Source organism: Andrena cerasifolii, unplaced genomic scaffold (genome assembly GCF_050908995.1).
Source record: "Andrena cerasifolii isolate SP2316 unplaced genomic scaffold, iyAndCera1_principal scaffold0685, whole genome shotgun sequence".
Lineage (NCBI taxonomy): Eukaryota > Metazoa > Arthropoda > Insecta > Hymenoptera > Andrenidae > Andrena > Andrena cerasifolii.
The window spans coordinates 17288-34216 of NW_027485577.1; the positions used below are offsets into that span (position 1 = coordinate 17288).

A 16929-nucleotide genomic window follows, 5' to 3' on the forward strand; every position below is an offset into this window, starting at 1 on the left:
TCTATTTATTTACCTCTTTCTTTCTCTAATTTATACACCTATATTTTCTCTATTTATTTACCTATTTTTCTCTATTTATTTACCTATTGTTTCTCTAGTTATTTACCTATATTTTCTCTCATTTATTTTCCTATTTTTTCTCTGTTTAGTTACCTATTTTTTCCTCTAATTTATTTACCTATTTGTTTATTTACCTTTTTTCCTTTGGTTTATTTAGCTATTTTTCTGTATTTATACACTTTTTTTCTCTAGTTTATTTACCTATTTTTTATCTATTTATTTACCTATTTTTCTCTACTTATTTACCTCTTTTTTCTCTATTTATTTACCTATTTTTCTCTATTTATTTACCTCCTTTGTTTTTTCTATTTATTTACCTTTTTTCCATCTATTTATTTACCTATTTTTTTTAATTAGCTACTTTTCTCTATTTATACACCTATTTTTCTCTTGTTTATTTACCTCTTTTTCTGTATTTATTTACCTACTTTGTTTTCTCTACTTCGTTAACTATTTTTCTCTGTTTATTTACCTATTTTTTCCTCTAATTTATATACCAATTTTTTTATTTATCTTTTTTCCTTTGGTTTGTTTACCTATTTTTCTCTATTTATTTACCTATTGTTTCTGTAGTTATTTACCTATATTTTCTCTCATTTATTTTCCTATTTTTCTCTGTTTATTTACCTATTTTTTCCTCTAATTTATTTACCTATTTTTTTATTTACCTTTTTTCCTTTGGTTTATTTAGCTATTTTTCCGTATTTATACACTTCTTTCTCTAGTTTATTTACCTATTTTTTATCTATTTATTTACCTATTTTTCTCTACTTATTTACCTATTGCTTCTCTAGTCATTTACCTATATTTTCTCTAGTTATTTACCTATTTTTTCCTTTAATTTATTTACGTATTTTTTTATTTACCTTTTTTTCTTTGATTTATATAGCTATTTATCTATATTTATACACCTATTTTTTCTCTAGATAATATACCTATTTTTCTCTATTTATTTTCCTATTTTTCTCTATTTATTTACCTCTTTTGTTTTCTCTACTTATTTACCTATTTTTCTCTGTTTATTTACCTATTTTTCCCTATTTTATTAACCTATTTTTTCTCTATTTATTTACCTATTTTTCTCTATTTATTTACTTCTTTTGTTTTCTCTATTTATTTACCTATTTTTCCCTAGACAATTTACCTATTTTTTCTTTATTTATTTTCCTATTTTGTCTCTATTTGTTTACCTCATTTGTTTTCTCTACTTATTTACATATTTTTCTCTGTTTATTTACCTATTTTTCCCTATTTTATTTACCTATTTTTTCTCTATTTATTTACCTCCTTTGTTTTCTCTATATATATACCTATTTTTTCTCTAGTTATTTACCTCTTTTTTCTGTATTTATTTACCTACTTTGTTTTCTGTACTTCATTACCTATTTTTCTCTATTTATTTGCCTATTTTCTTCTCTAAATTATTTACCTATTTTTGTCTATTTATTTACCTACTTTCTGTATTTATTTACCTCCTTTGTATTCTCTACTTCATTAATTATTTTTCTCTGTTTATTTACCTATTTTTTCCTCTAATTTATATACCAATTTTTTTATTTATCTTTTTTCCTTTGGTTTGTTTACCTATTTTTCTCTATTTATTTACCTATTGTTTCTCTAGTTATTTACCAATATTTTCTCTCATTTATTTTCCTATTTTTTCTCTGTTTGTTTACCTATTTTTTCCTGTAATTTATTTACCTATTTTTTTATTTACCTTTTTTCCTTTGGTTTATTTAGCTATTTTTCTGTATTTATACACTTTTTTTCTCTAGTTTATTTACCTATTTTTTATCTATTTATTTACCTATTTTTCTCTACTTATTTACCTCTTTTTTCTCTATTTATTTACCTATTTTTCTCTATTTATTTACCTCCTTTGTTTTTTCTATTTATTTACCTTTTTTCCATCTATTTATTTACCTATTTTTTTTAATTAGCTATTTTTCTCTATTTATACACCTATTTTTCTCTTGTTTATTTACCTCTTTTTCTGTATTTATTTACCTACTTTGTTTTCTCTACTTCGTTAACTATTTTTCTCTGTTTATTTACCTATTTTTTCCTCTAATTTATATACCAATTTTTTTATTTATCTTTTTTCCTTTGGTTTGTTTACCTATTTTTCTCTATTTATTTACCTATTGTTTCTGTAGTTATTTACCTATATTTTCTCTCATTTATTTTCCTATTTTTCTCTGTTTATTTACCTATTTTTTCCTCTAATTTATTTACCTATTTTTTTATTTACCTTTTTTCCTTTGGTTTATTTAGCTATTTTTCCGTATTTATACACTTCTTTCTCTAGTTTATTTACCTATTTTTTATCTATTTATTTACCTATTTTTCTCTACTTATTTACCTATTGCTTCTCTAGTCATTTACCTATATTTTCTCTAGTTATTTACCTATTTTTTCCTTTAATTTATTTACGTATTTTTTTATTTACCTTTTTTTCTTTGATTTATATAGCTATTTATCTATATTTATACACCTATTTTTTCTCTAGATAATATACCTATTTTTCTCTATTTATTTACCTCTTTTGTTTTCTCTACTTATTTACCTATTTTTCTCTGTTTATTTACCTATTTTTCCCTATTTTATTAACCTATTTTTTCTCTATTTATTTACCTATTTTTCTCTATTTATTTACTTCTTTTGTTTTCTCTATTTATTTACCTATTTTTCCCTAGACAATTTACCTATTTTTTCTTTATTTATTTTCCTATTTTGTCTCTATTTGTTTACCTCATTTGTTTTCTCTACTTATTTACATATTTTTCTCTGTTTAATTACCTATTTTTCCCTATTTTATTTACCTATTTTTTCTCTATTTATTTACCTCCTTTGTTTTCTCTATATATATACCTATTTTTTCTCTAGTTATTTACCTCTTTTTTCTGTATTTATTTACCTACTTTGTTTTCTGTACTTCATTACCTATTTTTCTCTATTTATTTGCCTATTTTCTTCTCTAAATTATTTACCTATTTTTGTCTATTTATTTACCTACTTTCTGTATTTATTTACCTCCTTTGTATTCTCTACTTCATTAATTATTTTTCTCTGTTTATTTACCTATTTTTTCCTCTAATTTATATACCAATTTTTTTATTTATCTTTTTTCCTTTGGTTTGTTTACCTATTTTTCTCTATTTATTTACCTATTGTTTCTCTAGTTATTTACCAATATTTTCTCTCATTTATTTTCCTATTTTTTCTCTGTTTATTTACCTATTTTTTCCTGTAATTTATTTACCTATTTTTTTATTTACCTTTTTTCCTTTGGTTTATTTAGCTATTTTTCTGTATTTATACACTTTTTTTCTCTAGTTTATTTACCTATTTTTTATCTATTTATTTACCTATTTTTCTCTACTTATTTACCTCTTTTTTCTCTATTTATTTACCTATTTTTCTCTATTTATTTACCTCCTTTGTTTTTTCTATTTATTTACCTTTTTTCCATCTATTTATTTACCTATTTTTTTTAATTAGCTATTTTTCTCTATTTATACACCTATTTTTCTCTTGTTTATTTACCTCTTTTTCTGTATTTATTTACCTACTTTGTTTTCTCTACTTCGTTAACTATTTTTCTCTGTTTATTTACCTATTTTTTCCTCTAATTTATATACCAATTTTTTTATTTATCTTTTTTCCTTTGGTTTGTTTACCTATTTTTCTCTATTTATTTACCTATTGTTTCTGTAATTATTTACCTATATTTTCTCTCATTTATTTTCCTATTTTTCTCTGTTTATTTACCTATTTTTTCCTCTAATTTATTTACCTATTTTTTTATTTACCTTTTTTCCTTTGGTTTATTTAGCTATTTTTCCGTATTTATACACTTCTTTCTCTAGTTTATTTACCTATTTTTTATCTATTTATTTACCTATTTTTCTCTACTTATTTACCTATTGCTTCTCTAGTCATTTACCTATATTTTCTCTAGTTATTTACCTATTTTTTCCTTTAATTTATTTACGTATTTTTTTATTTACCTTTTTTTCTTTGATTTATATAGCTATTTATCTATATTTATACACCTATTTTTTCTCTAGATAATATACCTATTTTTCTCTATTTATTTACCTCTTTTGTTTTCTCTACTTATTTACCTATTTTTCTCTGTTTATTTACCTATTTTTCCCTATTTTATTAACCTATTTTTTCTCTATTTATTTACCTATTTTTCTCTATTTATTTACTTCTTTTGTTTTCTCTATTTATTTACCTATTTTTCCCTAGACAATTTACCTATTTTTTCTTTATTTATTTTCCTATTTTGTCTCTATTTGTTTACCTCATTTGTTTTCTCTACTTATTTACATATTTTTCTCTGTTTATTTACCTATTTTTCCCTATTTTATTTACCTATTTTTTCTCTATTTATTTACCTCCTTTGTTTTCTCTATATATATACCTATTTTTTCTCTAGTTATTTACCTCTTTTTTCTGTATTTATTTACCTACTTTGTTTTCTGTACTTCATTACCTATTTTTCTCTATTTATTTGCCTATTTTCTTCTCTAAATTATTTACCTATTTTTGTCTATTTATTTACCTACTTTCTGTATTTATTTACCTCCTTTGTATTCTCTACTTCATTAATTATTTTTCTCTGTTTATTTACCTATTTTTTCCTCTAATTTATATACCAATTTTTTTATTTATCTTTTTTCCTTTGGTTTGTTTACCTATTTTTCTCTATTTATTTACCTATTGTTTCTCTAGTTATTTACCAATATTTTCTCTCATTTATTTTCCTATTTTTTCTCTGTTTATTTACCTATTTTTTCCTGTAATTTATTTACCTATTTTTTATTTACCTTTTTTTCCTTTGGTTTATTTAGCTATTTTTCTGTATTTATACACTTTTTTTCTCTAGTTTATTTACCTATTTTTTATCTATTTATTTACCTATTTTTCTCTACTTATTTACCTCTTTTTTCTCTATTTATTTACCTATTTTTCTCTATTTATACACCTATTTTTTCTCTACCTAATTTACCTATTTTTCTGTATTTATTTACCTATTTTTTCTCTATTTATTTACCTCTTTTGTTTTCTCTATTTATTTACCTATTTTTCTCTAGATAATTTACCTATTTTTTCTCTATTTATTTACCTATTTTTTCTCTATTTATTTTCCAATTTTTTCTCTATTCATTTACTTTTTTCTATTTATTTACCTCTTTCTTTCTCTAATTTATACACCTCTATTTTCTCTATTTATTTACCTATTTCTCTCTATTTATTTACCTATTGCTTCTCTACTCATTTACCTATATTTTCTCTAGTTATTTACCTATTTTTTCCTTTAATTTATTTACGTATTTTTTTATTTACCTTTTTTTCTTTGATTTATATAGCTATTTATCTATATTTATACACCTATTTTTTCTCTAGATGATATACCTATTTTTCTCTATTTATTTTCCTATTTTTCTCTATTTATTTACCTCTTTTGTTTTCTCTACTTATTTACCTATTTTCTCTGGTTATTTACCTATTTTTCCTATTTTATTAACCTATTTTTTCTCTATTTATTTACCTATTTTTCTCTAGATATTTACCTATTTTCTGTTTTTATTTACCTCCTTTGTATTCTCTACTTCATTACCTATTTTTCACTATTTCTTTATCTATTTTTTTCTCTAAATTATTTACCTATTTTCTCTACTTATTTACCTATTTTCTGTTTTTATTTACCTCCTTTGTATTCTCTACTTCATTACCTATTTTTCACTATTTCTTTATCTATTTTTTTCTCTAAATTATTTACCTATTTTTCTCTATTTATTTACCTATTTTCTGTTTTTATTTACCTCCTTTGTATTCTCTACTTCATTACCTATTTTTCACTATTTCTTTATATATTTTTTTCTCTAATATATTTACCTATGTTTTCTCTGTTTATTTACATACTTTTTCTCTATTATATTTACCTACTTTTTCTCTATTTATTTACCTCTATTTTCTCTATTTATTTAACTATTTTTTCTCTATATATTTACCTATTTTTCTCTCATTTATTTTCCTATTTTTTCTTCTGTTTATTTACCTATTTTTCCCTTTAATTTATTTACCTATTTTTTATTTACCTTTTTTCTGTGATTTATTTAGCTATTTTTCTCTATTTATACACCTATTTTTTCTCTAGCTAATTTACCTATTTTTTTCTCTATTTATTTACCTATTTTTCTCTAGATAATTTACCTATTTTTTCTCTATTTAGTTACCCATTTTTTCCTCTAAATTATTTACCTATTTCTTTATTTACCTTTTTTCCCTTGATTTATTTAGCTATTTTTCTCTATTTATACACCTATTTTTTCTCTAGTTTAATTACCTATTTTTATCTATTTATTTGCCTAATATTTTCTCTATTTTATTTACCTATTTTCTTATGTAATTATTTACCTCTTTTTCTCTATTTATTTACCTCTACTTTCTCTATTTATTTAACTACTTTTTCTCTATATATTTACCTATTTTCTCTCATTTATTTTCCTATTTTTTCTCTGTTTATTTACCTATTTTTCCCTTTAATTTATTTACCTATTTTTTTATTTACCTTTTTTCTTTGATTTATTTAGCTATTTTTCTCTATTTATACACCTATTTTTTCTCTAGCTAATTTACCTATTTTTTTCTCTATTTATTTACCTATTTTTCTCTAGATAATTTACCTATTTTTTCTCTATTTATTTACCTATTTTTCTCTAGATAATTTACCTATTTTTTCTCTATTTATTTACCTATTTTTTCTCTATTTATTTTCCAATTTTTCTCTATTCATTAACACTTTTCTATTTATTTACCTCATTCTTTCTCTAATTTATACACCTATATTTTCTCTATTTATTTACCTATTTTTCTCTATTTATTTACCTATTTTTCCTCTAGTTATTTACCTATTTTTCCTCTAGTTATTCACCTATTTTTTCTCTATTTATTTACCTCTTTTGTTTTCTCTATTTATTTACCTATTTTTTCTCTAGATAATTTACCTATTTTTTCTATATTTATTTACCTATTTTTTCTCTATTTATTTTCCAATTTTTTCTCTATTCATTTACTATTTTCTATTTATTTACCTCTTTCATTCTCTAATTTATACACCTATATTTTCTCTATTTATTTACCTGTTTTTCTCTATTTATTTACCTGTTTTTCTCTAGTTATTTACCTATTTTTCCTCTCATTTATTTACCTATTTTTCACTATTTATTTACCTATTTTTTCCTTTAATTTATTTACCTATTGTTTTATTTACCTTTTTTCTTTGATTTATTTAGCTATTTATCTATATTTATACACCTATTTTTTCTCTAGATAATTTACCTATTTTTCTCTATTTATTTCCCTATTTTTTCTCTATTTATTTACCTCTTTTGTTTTCTCTATTTTTTACCTATTTTTTCTCTAGTTATTTACATCTTTTTTCTGTATTAATTTACCTACTTTGTTTTCTCTACTTCATTACCTATTTTTCTCTATTTATTTGCCTAGTTTTTGCTCTAAATTATTTACCTGTTTTTCTCTATTTATTTACCTATTCTCTGTATTTATTTACCTCCTTTGTATTCTCTACTTCATTACCTATTTTTCACTATTTCTTTATCTATTTTTTTCTCTAATTTATTTACAATTTTTTCTCTGTTTATTTACCTATTTTTTCCTCTAATTTATTTATCTATTTTTTTCTCTAATTTATTTACCTATTTTTTCTCTATTTATTTACCTCCTTTGTTTTCTCTATTTATTTACCTTTTTTCCCTCTATTTATTTACCTATTTTCTTTAATTACCTATTTTTCTCTGTTTATTTATCTATTTTTTCCTCTAATTTATTTACCTATTTTTTATTTACCTTTTTTCCTTTGGTTTATTTACCTATTTTTCTCTATTTATACACCTATTTTTTCTCTACCTAATTTATCTATTTTTCTGTATTTATTTACCTATTTTTCTCTATTTATTTACCTCTTTTGTTTTCTCTATTTATTTACCTATTTTTCTCTAGATGATTTACCTACTTTTTCTCTATTTATTTACCTATTTTTCTCTATTTATTTTCCAATTTTTCTCTATTCATTTACTTTTTTCTATTTTTTTACCTCTTTTTTCTCTAATTTATACACCTATATTTTCTCTATTTATTTACCTATTTTTCTCTATTTATTTACCTATTGTTTCTCTAGACATTTACCTATATTTTCTCTCATTTATTTTCCTATTTTTCTCTGTTTATTTACCTATTTCTCCTTTAATTTATTTACCTATTTTTTTATTTACCTTTTTTTCTTTGATTTATGTAGCTATTTATCTATATTTATACACCTATTTTTTCTCTCGATTATTTACCTATTTTTTCTCTAATTTATTTACCTTTTTTCCTCTAACTTAATTACATATTTTTTTATTTACCTTTTTTTCTTTGATTTAATTAGCTATTTATCTCTATTTATACACCTATTTTTTCTCCAGATAATTTACCTATTTTTTCTCTATTTATTTTCCTATTTTTTCTCTATTTGTTTACCTGTTTTGTTTTCTCTACTTATTTACCTATATTTCTCTCATCTATTTTCCTATTTTTTCTCTGTTTATTTACCTATTTTTTCTTCTAATTTATATACCTATTTTTTTATTTACCTTTTTCCCTTTGGTTTATTTACCTATTGTTTATTTACCATTTTTTCTTTGATTTATTTAGCTATTTTTCTCTATTTATACACCTATTTTTTCTCTATTTATACACCTATTTTTTCTCTAGCTAATTTACCTATTTTTTCTCTAGCTAATTTACCTATTTTTCTCTATTTATTTACCTCTTTTGTTTTCTCTATTTATTTACGTATTTTTCCTCTAGTTATTTACCTATTTTTTTCTCTCATTTATTTACCTATTTTTGTTCCGTTTAGTTACCTATTTTTTCCTCTAATTTATTTACCTATTTTTTTATTTACCTTTTTTTCCTTGATTTATTTAGCTATTTTTCTGTATTCATACACTTTTTTTCTCTAGTTTATTTACCTATTTTTTATCTATTTATGTGCCTATTTTTCTCTACTTATTTACCTCTTTTTTCTCTATTTATTTACCTCCTTTGTTATCTCTACTTCATTAACTATTTTTCTCTGTTTATTTACCTATTTTTTCCTCTAATTTATTTATCTATTTTTTCCTCTAATTTATTTCCCTATTTTTTTATTTACCTTTTTTTCCTTGATTTATTTAGCTATTTTTCTGTATTTATACACTTTTTTTCTCTAGTTTATTTACCTATTTTTTATCTATTTATTTACCTATTTTTCTCTACTTATTTACCTATTTTTTATCTATTTATTTACCTATTTTTCTCTACTTATTTACCTCTTTTTTCTCTATTTATTTACCTATTTTTTCTCTATTTATTTACCTCCTTTGTTTTCTCTATTTATTTACCATTTTTTCCATCTATTTATTTACCTATTTTTTTTAATTAGCTATTTTTCTCTATTTATACACCTATTTTTTCTCTAGTTTATTTACCTCTTTTTTCTGTATTTATTTACCTCTTTTGTTTTCTCTACTTATTTACCTATTTTTCTCTGTTTATTTACATATTTTTCCCTATTTTATTTACCTATTCTCTATTTATTTACCTATTTTTCTCTATTTAGTTACCTCTTTTTTCCTCTGTTTATTTACCAATTTTTTCTCTAGTTATTTACCCATTTTTCTTTCTCAGTAATTTACCTATTTTTTCCTCTAATTTCTTTACCTATTTTTTATTTACCTTTTTTCCCTTGATTTATTTAGCAATTTTTCCCTATTTTATTTACCTATTTTTTCTCTATTTATTTACCTATTTTTCTCTATTTAGTTACCTCTTCTTATCCTCTATTTATTTACCAATTTTTTCTCTAGTTATTTACCCATTTTTCTTTCTCATTTATTTACCTATTTTTCCTCAAATTTCTTTACCTATTTTTTATTTACCTTTTTTCTTTGATTTATTAAGCTATTTATCTCTAAGTATACATCGATTTTTTCTCCAGATAATTTACCTATTTTTTCTCTAGTTATTTACCTCTTTTTCTGTATTTATTTACCTACTTTGTTTTCTGTAGTTCATTACCTATTTTTCTCTATTTATTTGCCTATTTTCTTCTGTAAATTATTTACCTATTTTTGTCTATTTATTTACCTACTTTCTGTATTTATTTACCTCCTTTGTATTCTCTACTTCATTGCCTATTTTTCACTATTTCTTTATCTATTTTTCTCTCTAATTTATTTACAAATTTTTTTCTCTGTTTATTTACCTATTTTTTCCTCTAATTTATTTATCTATTTTTTTTCTCTAATTTATTTACCTATTTTTCTCTATTTATTTACCTCCTTTGTTTTCTCTATTTATTTACCTTTTTTCCCCTCTATTTTATTTACCTATTTTTTTTAATTAGCTTTTTTCTCTATTTATACATCTATTTTTTCTCTACCTAATTTACCTATTTTTCTGTATTTATTTACCTATTTTTTCTCTATTTATTTACCTCTTTTGTTTTCTCTATTTATTTACCTATTTTTCTCTACTTATTTACCTATTTTTTATCTATTTATGTGCCTATTTTTCTCTACTTATTTACCTCTTTTTTCTCTATTTATTTACCTCCTTTGTTTTCTCTACTTCATTAACTATTTTTCTCTGTTTATTTACCTATTTTTTCCTCTAATTTATATACCAAATTTTTTATTTACCTTTTTTCCTTTGTTTATTTACCTATTTTTCTCTAGATAATTTACCTATTTTTCTCTATTTATTTATCTATTTTTTCTCTATTTATTTTCCAATTTTTTCTCTATTCATTAACACTTTTCTATTTATTTACCTCATTCTTTCTCTAATTTATACACCTATATTTTCTCTATTTATTTACCTATTTTTCTCTATTTATTTACCTATTTTTCCTCTAGTTATTTACCTATTTTTCCTCTAGTTATTCACCTATTTTTTCTCTATTTATTTACCTCTTTTGTTTTCTCTATTTATTTACCTATTTTTTCTCTAGATAATTTACCTATTTTTTCTATATTTATTTACCTATTTTTTCTCTATTTATTTTCCAATTTTTTCTCTATTCATTTACTATTTTTCTATTTATTTACCTCTTTCATTCTCTAATTTATACACCTATATTTTCTCTATTTATTTACCTGTTTTTCTCTATTTATTTACCTGTTTTTCTCTAGTTATTTACCTATTTTTCCTCTCATTTATTTACCTATTTTTCACTATTTATTTACCTATTTTTTCCTTTAATTTATTTACCTATTGTTTTATTTACCTTTTTCTTTGATTTATTTAGCTATTTATCTATATTTATACACCTATTTTTTCTCTAGATAATTTACCTATTTTCTCTATTTATTTCCCTATTTTTTCTCTATTTATTTACCTCTTTTGTTTTCTCTATTTTTTTACCTATTTTTTCTCTAGTTATTTACATCTTTTTTCTGTATTAATTTACCTACTTTGTTTTCTCTACTTCATTACCTATTTTTCTCTATTTATTTGCCTAGTTTTTGCTCTAAATTATTTACCTGTTTTTCTCTATTTATTTACCTATTCTCTGTATTTATTTACCTCCTTTGTATTCTCTACTTCATTACCTATTTTTCACTATTTCTTTATCTATTTTTTTCTCTAATTTATTTACAATTTTTTCTCTGTTTATTTACCTATTTTTTCCTCTAATTTATTTATCTATTTTTTTCTCTAATTTATTTACCTATTTTTCTCTATTTATTTACCTCCTTTGTTTTCTCTATTTATTTACCTTTTTTCCCTCTATTTATTTACCTATTTTCTTTAATTACCTATTTTTCTCTGTTTATTTATCTATTTTTTCCTCTAATTTATTTACCTATTTTTTATTTACCTTTTTTCCTTTGGTTTATTTACCTATTTTTCTCTATTTATACACCTATTTTTTCTCTACCTAATTTATCTATTTTTCTGTATTTATTTACCTATTTTTCTCTATTTATTTACCTCTTTTGTTTTCTCTATTTATTTACCTATTTTTCTCTAGATGATTTACCTACTTTTTCTCTATTTATTTACCTATTTTTCTCTATTTATTTTCCAATTTTTCTCTATTCATTTACTTTTTTCTATTTTTTTACCTCTTTTTTCTCTAATTTATACACCTATATTTTCTCTATTTATTTACCTATTTTTCTCTATTTATTTACCTATTGTTTCTCTAGACATTTACCTATATTTTCTCTCATTTATTTTCCTATTTTTCTCTGTTTATTTACCTATTTCTCCTTTAATTTATTTACCTATTTTTTTATTTACCTTTTTTTCTTTGATTTATGTAGCTATTTATCTATATTTATACACCTATTTTTTCTCTCGATTATTTACCTATTTTTTCTCTAATTTATTTACCTTTTTTTCCTCTAACTTAATTACATATTTTTTTTATTTACCTTTTTTTCTTTGATTTAATTAGCTATTTATCTCTATTTATACACCTATTTTTTCTCCAGATAATTTACCTATTTTTTCTCTATTTATTTTCCTATTTTTTCTCTATTTGTTTACCTGTTTTGTTTTCTCTACTTATTTACCTATATTTCTCTCATCTATTTTCCTATTTTTTCTCTGTTTATTTACCTATTTTTTCTTCTAATTTATATACCTATTTTTTTATTTACCTTTTTCCCTTTGGTTTATTTACCTATTTTTTTATTTACCATTTTTTCTTTGATTTATTTAGCTATTTTTCTCTATTTATACACCTATTTTTTCTCTATTTATACACCTATTTTTTCTCTAGCTAATTTACCTATTTTTTCTCTAGCTAATTTACCTATTTTTCTCTATTTATTTACCTCTTTTGTTTTCTCTATTTATTTACGTATTTTTCCTCTAGTTATTTACCTATTTTTTTCTCTCATTTATTTACCTATTTTTGTTCCGTTTAGTTACCTATTTTTTCCTCTAATTTATTTACCTATTTTTTTATTTACCTTTTTTTCCTTGATTTATTTAGCTATTTTTCTGTATTCATACACTTTTTTTCTCTAGTTTATTTACCTATTTTTTATCTATTTATGTGCCTATTTTTCTCTACTTATTTACCTCTTTTTCTCTATTTATTTACCTCCTTTGTTATCTCTACTTCATTAACTATTTTTCTCTGTTTATTTACCTATTTTTTCCTCTAATTTATTTATCTATTTTTTCCTCTAATTTATTTCCCTATTTTTTTATTTACCTTTTTTTCCTTGATTTATTTAGCTATTTTTCTGTATTTATACACTTTTTTTCTCTAGTTTATTTACCTATTTTTTATCTATTTATTTACCTATTTTTCTCTACTTATTTACCTATTTTTTATCTATTATTTACCTATTTTTCTCTACTTATTTACCTCTTTTTTCTCTATTTATTTACCTATTTTTTCTCTATTTATTTACCTCCTTTGTTTTCTCTATTTATTTACCATTTTTTCCATCTATTTATTTACCTATTTTTTTTAATTAGCTATTTTTCTCTATTTATACACCTATTTTTTCTCTAGTTTATTTACCTCTTTTTTCTGTATTTATTTACCTCTTTTGTTTTCTCTACTTATTTACCTATTTTTCTCTGTTTATTTACATATTTTTCCCTATTTTATTTACCTATTTTTTCTCTATTTATTTACCTATTTTTCTCTATTTAGTTACCTCTTTTTTCCTCTGTTTATTTACCAATTTTTTCTCTAGTTATTTACCCATTTTTCTTTCTCAGTAATTTACCTATTTTTTCCTCTAATTTCTTTACCTATTTTTTATTTACCTTTTTTCCCTTGATTTATTTAGCAATTTTTCCCTATTTTATTTACCTATTTTTCTCTATTTATTTACCTATTTTTCTCTATTTAGTTACCTCTTCTTATCCTCTATTTATTTACCAATTTTTTCTCTAGTTATTTACCCATTTTTCTTTCTCATTTATTTACCTATTTTTTCCTCAAATTTCTTTACCTATTTTTTTTATTTACCTTTTTTTCTTTGATTTATTAAGCTATTTATCTCTAAGTATACATCGATTTTTTCTCCAGATAATTTACCTATTTTTTCTCTAGTTATTTACCTCTTTTTTCTGTATTTATTTACCTACTTTGTTTTCTGTAGTTCATTACCTATTTTTCTCTATTTATTTGCCTATTTTCTTCTGTAAATTATTTACCTATTTTTGTCTATTTATTTACCTACTTTCTGTATTTATTTACCTCCTTTGTATTCTCTACTTCATTGCCTATTTTTCACTATTTCTTTATCTATTTTTCTCTCTAATTTATTTACAAATTTTTTCTCTGTTTATTTACCTATTTTTTCCTCTAATTTATTTATCTATTTTTTTCTCTAATTTATTTACCTATTTTTCTCTATTTATTTACCTCCTTTGTTTTCTCTATTTATTTACCTTTTTTCCCCTCTATTTATTTACCTATTTTTTTTAATTAGCTTTTTTTTCTCTATTTATACATCTATTTTTTCTCTACCTAATTTACCTATTTTTCTGTATTTATTTACCTATTTTTTCTCTATTTATTTACCTCTTTTGTTTTCTCTATTTATTTACCTATTTTTCTCTACTTATTTACCTATTTTTTATCTATTTATGTGCCTATTTTTCTCTACTTATTTACCTCTTTTTTCTCTATTTATTTACCTCCTTTGTTTTCTCTACTTCATTAACTATTTTTCTCTGTTTATTTACCTATTTTTTCCTCTAATTTATATACCAAATTTTTTATTTACCTTTTTCCTTTGTTTATTTACCTATTTTTCTCTAGATAATTTACCTATTTTTCTCTATTTATTTATCTATTTTTTCTCTATTTATTTTCCAATTTTTTCTCTATTCATTTACTTTTTTCTATTTATTTACCTCTTCCTTTCTCTATTTTATACACCTATATTTTCTCTATTTATTTACCTATTTTTCTCTATTTATTTACCTATTGTTTCTCTAGTCATTTACCTATATTTTCTCTCATTTATTTTCCTATTTTTCTCTGTTTATTTACCTATTTTCTCCTTTAATTTATTTACCTATTTTTTTATTTACCTTTTCTTCTTTGATTTATGTAGCTATTTATCTATATTTATACACCTATTTTTTCTCTAGATAATTCACCTATTTTTTCTCTAATTTATTTACCTATTTTTTTGTCTAGTTTATTTACCTATTTTTTTATTTACCTTTTTTCTTTGATTTAATTAGCTATTTATCTCTATTTATACACCTATTTTTTCTCTAGATAATTACCTATTTTTCTCTATTTATTTATCTATTTTTTTCTCTATTTATTTTCCAATTTTTTCTCTATTCATTTACTTTTTTCTATTTATTTACCTCTTCCTTTCTCTATTTTATACACCTATATTTTCTCTATTTATTTACCTATTTTTCTCTATTTATTTACCTATTGTTTCTCTAGTCATTTACCTATATTTTCTCTCATTTATTTTCCTATTTTTCTCTGTTTATTTACCTATTTCTCCTTTAATTTATTTACCTATTTTTTTATTTACCTTTTCTTCTTTGATTTATGTAGCTATTTATCTATATTTATACACCTATTTTTTCTCTAGATAATTCACCTATTTTTTCTCTAATTTATTTACCTATTTTTTTGTCTAGTTTATTTACCTATTTTTTTATTTACCTTTTTTTCTTTGATTTAATTAGCTATTTATCTCTATTTATACACCTATTTTTTTCTCTAGATAATTTACCTATTTTTCTCTATTTATTTTCCTATTTTTCTCTATTTATTTACCTCTTTTGTTTTCTCTACTTATTTACCTATTTTTCTCTGTTTATTTACCTATTTTTCCTATTTTATTTACCTATTTTTTCTCTATTTATTTACCTATTTTTCTCTATTTAGTTACCAATTTTTTCTCTAGTTATTTACGCATTTTTCTTTCTCATTTATTTACCTATATTTTCCTCTAATTTCATTACATATTTTTTTATTTACCTTTTTTCTTTGATTTATTTAGCTATTTATCTCTATTTATACACCTATTTTTTCTCTAGATAATTTACCTATATTTCTCTATTTATTTTCCTATTTTATCTCTATTTATTTACCTCTTTTGTTTTTTCTACTTATTTACCTATTTTTCTCTGTTTATTTACCTATTTTTCCCTATTTTATTTACCTATTTTTTATTTACCTTTTTTCCCTTGATTTATTTAGCAATTTTTCCCTATTTTATTTACCTATTTTTTCACTATTTATTTACCTATTTTTCTCTATTTAGTTACCTCTTTTTTCCTCTGTTTATTTACCAATTTTTTCTCTAGTTATTTACCCATTTTTCTTTCTCAGTTATTTACCTATTTTTTCCTCTAATTTTCTTTACCTATTTTTTATTTACCTTTTTTCCCTTGATTTATTTAGCAATTTTTCCCTATTTTATTTACCTATTTTTTCTCTATTTATTTACCTATTTTTCTCTATTTAGTTACCTCTTCTTATCCTCTATTTATTTACCAATTTTTTCTTCTAGTTATTTACCCATTTTTCTTTCTCAGTTATTTACCTATTTTTTCCTCATTTTTTCTCTATTTATTTTCCTATTTTTTCTCTATTTGTTTACCTGTTTTGTTTTCTCTACTTATTTACCTATATTTCTCTCATCTATTTTCCTATTTTTTCTCTGTTTATTTACCTATTTTTTCTTCTAATTTATATACCTATTTTTTTATTTACCTTTTTCCCTTTGGTTTATTTACCTATTTTTTATTTACCATTTTTTCTTTGATTTATTTAGCTATTTTTCTCTATTT

General features: G+C 21.4%; 1 long non-coding RNA gene across 10 annotated transcripts in view; it reads right to left on the minus strand.

Annotated features, from left to right (window-relative positions):
* LOC143378156 (uncharacterized) overlaps positions 1–16635 on the minus strand; it is a 33886-nt gene extending 17251 nt beyond the window's left edge. For 7 of the 10 annotated variants that reach the window (XR_013087688.1, XR_013087683.1, XR_013087682.1 and 4 more), the window contains exons 1-2: positions 13878–16635; positions 7010–10019 (exon numbers count right to left, since the gene is read on the minus strand). This is a non-coding gene — a long non-coding RNA (uncharacterized LOC143378156). The remainder of the gene's footprint in view (positions 1–7009; positions 10020–13877) is intronic. The other 3 variants (XR_013087686.1, XR_013087684.1, XR_013087685.1) reach the window with 3 other exon arrangements.
* Positions 16636–16929: the final 294 nt, after the last annotated feature.